At 40.4% G+C, this 5,667-nt stretch overlaps 1 long non-coding RNA gene across 1 annotated transcript; it reads left to right on the forward strand.

The window, feature by feature from the left end:
- Positions 1-1,632: 1,632 nt before the first annotated feature.
- Positions 1,633-3,422, forward strand: LOC121654906. Its single transcript, XR_006013044.1, has 2 exons — positions 1,633-2,309; positions 2,825-3,422. It is a non-coding gene; the product is annotated as an uncharacterized LOC121654906 (long non-coding RNA).
- Positions 3,423-5,667: the final 2,245 nt, after the last annotated feature.

The raw sequence follows: 5,667 nt of genomic DNA on the forward strand, positions 1-5,667 counted from the left end.
CACCTGTGTGGGATTCACAGAAACTGAAAGAGTTGTCAAAGGAAGAAGAGAGAATTGTGGGTTGAAAATCCTCACCCTCTTTTAGTTATTAGTCCAGCGACATAGCGGCAGAAAGCCAGCACAATAATTAGTTTCACAGGGGCAGTGTGTTTAAGGATGATAAGCATTGCTTTGGTTGAAGAGGAGTCAGCAGATGAGTATAGCTGCTTGTTATCTGTACAGAGCAGAGGGAAAAAAGCAAACGGCAGTAATAACTTTGACAGACAGACGTGAAAGGGAGGAAAGAATGCTGCTAGCAGAGAATGATGAAGTTAAGATCCAGATCTGCTCCACATATTTCTGTAAATCCTACTCTTAGTCTTCATTAGTACATTGGTAATCACTCTGAGGGCTATTTATGTTAATGATGGCAGGGCTGTGTTGGTATGCTGGCCTTTTGAAGTCGTTGTGTCACCACGGCCAGCAGCTTTCGCTGTGTGCCGCATTCCCGCGAGAGTCCACACAAACCAGAGCTGTGGAAAAAGAGACCAGACAATCGTCAGCAGCCGGCTGTTCCAGTGCTCACACAAGTTAGCATCATCGATCCGTGCCACAATCATTATTCATGGTGCATCACGGTTGCGGAGCTGCTCATGACGCAGTGCATGTCAGGATGCGCTTGTCAAGAAAGCCTGACCAGCGTGTGATGCGAGGAAGAAGAAGGAGACAGAGAAAGTTGAAGTGGCTGCTGGGAAATTGATCTGAGGTGCATGTTGGACTCATTTTCAGAGAAGTCATTCAAGTACAATGTCAGCCTGATACAGCTGAATGGACAGATAACTGGGGCTCATTGACTTCTGTTTCTACTCTGCTAAACCAAATGAGATATTCTGCATTTACTCTGAATTTCAGAAGAAAAAAATCATTACATTTTATATTTTAAACTTTCATATCCTCTGTCCTTCCCAGCAATAAAAACACAGCTTTGTATTACTTCTAATTTGCTGACCTCTACAGAAATCACACTAGTAGCAACTTGTCTAAACACTAACTTTCCATATCTAATCAGTTCATCTCTAGTTCATCTACAAACGATGCAGAATGCTGCCAGGCTTCCCCGTTTCCTTTTCCTTACACTAGTTCTTTATCAAGTTTAGAGTAGAACAAACACCATCATGTTTATTATGCTTATCCCATCCATACGATAATAATCTGAGTCTGAGATCCTCTGATGAGGGCTTGTTGGTTGTTCTTCGATCTCAGCTTAAAGCAAAAGGTTGCTGTGCTTTGAAGTTGTTCCTCCTAAACTCTGGAACTATCTCCCTTTGGACTTCTGATGTCTGAACAGTGTAGATACCTTGAAAAAGCAGCTCCAGACCAGTTTGTTTAAAATTCATGAAGTGTTTTATCTGGTTTTAAGTTTATTTATGTGCTGCTTACGTGTTTTATTGCCATTTTTATTTTCATTATTTTGTACCTATATGTGTGTTTATAAAATCACCTACCATGTTATAATGTACACCTGTTAAATTGCTTGCAAACTTAAATATCTAATCAGCCAATCACATGGCAGTAATTTAATACATTTAGTCATATACATATGGTGAATACGACTTGCTGAGCATCAGAATGAGGAGGAAAGGGGATTTAAAGAGCATCTTTCAGGTTGAATTTTCCACAATATGACGTTTTGAAAAAGTCCGAGAGACACTGTGGCATAAATAAAAGCTTCTTAAAATTTCATTTTTTGTAATTGCACTTAATTCAGCTCGTCTGCGATCCAGTGCTTTAAAAAACATAACTTTTCCTGTCACGTGATACGTGACGTCATGTAAGGTAAACGAGCCCATACGCCAGCGGCTATCAGCTCAGTTTATCGTAGGCATCGGCTGTGTTTTTTACTCCAGACTTCTAATAGTAAAACTAAAGATTTCTGGAACATCACCATGGTGAATACTTGTGTTTGTGCATCCTGCACAAATTCAAGTCTCTCTGGACATCGTGTCCACAGTTTCCCTAACAAGAAGAGCCCCACCTTTCGCTCCTGGGTCAGGTTTGTCCAGGCTAGGCGCCAAGACTTCACTTTCAAGTCCGTTCATCCCAAAAACTCCGTCATTTGCAGCGCACACTTTGTGGAAACGGACTATATGCCTAGTGACCTAACTGCGTTTAAGATGGGGTACAAGACCATGAGGTCAGTGCGTTTAAGGTCTGATGCAGTTCCCACTGTTCATGCTACGGCTAGCATGCTAGCAGCAGCAGGTGCCCCATCACGTCTGCCTTCACCGGGGAAGCCGCGGGCCGCCCATCGGAAACGGGAGACGAGCAGAGTAAGTTTTTCTCTCTGTTTTTTAACCTGTTTATAACCTTTTCTTATAAAACGGAATTGTCCCCTTTTTACTACTTATTATTGAGGACAGTTTCAACATATTTAATCCCGTTTGCAAAGGTGGACTCACTGTGCGTCCAGTAAAGAAGGAGCCATCATATGGTAAATAATTGAAGGCATCGCGCACATTTTCTTCAAATAATGGCCATCTATTTTCCCGCAGAATTATATAATCCATAAGATTCTGGACCATCTAATATGTGCCTGTGTATTTCAGAGTGTATTTTCTATCTCTATTCTCTCTTTGTAATTCCTGTATGACTGTGTAAATTAATTGAGCTTTATTTACTTCTAGCAACAAGTTTAAATAAGATGTTTTGCTTCTAATAATTAGAACTTATTAAATAAATCCAGGAAGATGATCATAACAGAAAGATGACATTGAGATGGAAGCAAAATATTTTATTTATTATTACAATTTACAGAATAGGAAGACATGTCTTGTATGTGTTACAGGTCAGGCCATCTGAAACCTTGGTAGACACCATGTTCATCAGGGAAAGCTAACCGGATTGCTGAGACAACACATGCTGGAAGAGGTTTCCTCACATGTCGTCCAAGCACTCCATGTGCCCAGCGTACCATCTGCCTGTAGGCAGTATACCTGAACTGTTCATTTTGGGTCAGATCAAGTGGACCATGTTCCTGCTTGAAAGCGCTGTAGGCCACCTGAAGCACCCAGGGGTTCAAACAGCATGCAGAGAACCCAGGATGCTGTCCCACACAAGTAATGCCTTCGGGTTGTGGATGGAGGTCTTCGACGAGGCTCCAAATTGCAGGAATCTCCCTGCAGCATATGCTCTCCTCCGCACTGCTCATGGGCTGACAGTGTCCACATAAACACCTGTAATTAGATAACATGCTGTTAAAGAATTTCTGTTGTTAAATGTAGATACAGTGTTGTAAATATATGTTCAACCATGTAAAGATTTTTATTTTTTTTACTTTTACATACAGGCTTTAAAAATTAAATGTTTATATTTCATCCGTAGTCATAGCTGCTTATAACATGCTGAAACATTTCATGTAATACATAAAGCTGAGATGCCCTTTTTTCTGTTGTCACTGGCCTTGCTGAATATAGGGGGAAGAGGGATTACCAATTGTGGGTGAGAGTTGTGGGCTCTGTTGTTTGGGGGATAAAGTGTTAAGACTGCAGTGCACATGGCATCATATGTGGAATGACCATTATTCAGAAGGGTTTACAATCCAGTTTTAAAAATAGTTTTTCTGTTTTAACAATATCTTTAAACCTCAGAATCAGGCTTTATTTATCATTGGGAAAAAAGTGCAAAATTATACACATCCTGAAAAAGCTGAGACCAAGTGTTGGATTAGAAAAAAAGGTAAGTTTAGCAAAAAAACAAAACAAAAAAAAAAACAAGCGATGGATCTGCTCAGCCAGTGCGCAGATCCATCCTTCGTCATGGAACCAGCATCCTGGCGCAACAAATTTTCTTCCAGTTTTTTTTTTTTTTTTTTTAAGCGTATTTAAATACCGCATTGAAATAGTCTGCTTCTAAGTTTAGAGAGTGCTGGTAAAACTAAGACATTACAGCACGTACATTCTATGAGGTATTTATGAGTTTAGAACAGCGTGGGCTTTTTTTGCGCACTACACGCACATCCAGTCTGACCAACTTCAGAAAAAAGATTATAACTCTGGTATTCCTTGATCAATCAACACAATTCAGAAAGTTGTTTATAGTCTAAAATGACTGTTTTGCGCTGTTAATTAGGCTACCCGACGTGGATTAGATGATGGAGCCTTAGCGAGGCTACTTTGGGCACTAGCCTACGTATCATCAGATGATTTGATTAGAACAGCGCTTTTCTGTCTACAACTGTGTGAACGGGGTAGCCATTGCACAGCTTTTATAGGCATTATCTGCCACAGAACTATTTTATTTAACCAATGTTTTGTCACGAATCGCTAGTGACATAGTAGCAGCTTGAAGTTGTTTTTTTTGTGGCGAAACGTGATTTTTAAAACAAACCTGTCAGGGCGGGGCAGGACAGGGATGTCTTCCTATCGGCTGCAGTAAGTAAAAGGCTTTAAAATCTATTTGCTATTGCAAACACTGTATTTTTTCACTGGTCTGCAGCATAACCAGGTATTACTTGCCCAATTCAGAAGGCTAATGTGGAAGAAAATTTACGAAACATTTGTATCACTTACCATGCTGTTTGATTAATCCTCCAGATGTTTTCAGCTGCCCATGACTGAATCTGCTGCCTGTTTCCCGTCAACGATCTCCTTTGCTGGTTGTCAGTGACTCTGTTTGTAGCTTCAGGTTCAAAACTGTATGGATCCGGTCCTTCACTTCTAAAAATAAAATTATCTTCTTCTTCCTCCATAATCTCACGCCCATTCCGTTCCGTTGTGTTAGCCATAACTGTTGTGTTAGCAATAATGTACATAACAGAGTCCCTTACGTGACGTCACTTCCGGCAAAACAGATTTTTACAGTCATTTGAGCAGTTTTTAATAGTCCATAACCGATTTCTTTATTTTCTTATTCACGGACTTCAACAAAAACTAAATAGATATTAACTATAAAATATGCATAATCCAAACCATTAATCATGCTCTTAACCTGCCAGTTGCTCTTTAAGTGACTTTGAGCGTGGCATGGTTGTTGGTCTGAGTATTTACTGGGATTTTCACACATAACCATCTCTAGGTTTTTCAGAGAATGGTCTGAAGAAGAGAAAATATCCAGTGAGCAGCAGTTGTCTGGATCAGAATGTCTTGTTGATGTCAGAGGTCAGAGGAGAATGGGCAGACTGGTTGGAGATTATTAGATAGGCAACCAGAAGTCTTATAAGCACTGGTTCCAACCAGGGTATGCAGAACAACATCTCTGAACACACAACACGTCCACCCTTGAAGCAGATGGGCTGCTACTTTGACACAGCATTGTTGAAATTGGGGTTGTACTTTTATAATATGTGTGTTACCACTTTTGTGTCAGCTCAAAGTTGATGAGCAGAACCAGAACTCATCATATTTATTATCAAACTGGAACTGAAAGAACGAGCAGAGATGGCGATTCCATCCTGCAGCATTATGGTCCAAAAGGTTTGGTGCAGATATGGAACGAAGAGAACCAAAGCAAAGCTCAGAGCAGTAAAACATTTTTTCCAGGATAGAACCTCCTTTACCCAGCCTTTGTTTGCCCAATACAAACCAGGAGTTTTAATCACATGTCAATGTAGCTTCACCGGAGGGAACTTGTCTCATCCATTTGAAAAAACATCCTATAGGACTCCTTCAGTTTGACAGCATCGCTCACTGC

This window comes from Melanotaenia boesemani, chromosome 15 (genome assembly GCF_017639745.1).
Source record: "Melanotaenia boesemani isolate fMelBoe1 chromosome 15, fMelBoe1.pri, whole genome shotgun sequence".
NCBI classification, from domain to species: Eukaryota; Metazoa; Chordata; class Actinopteri; order Atheriniformes; family Melanotaeniidae; genus Melanotaenia; species Melanotaenia boesemani.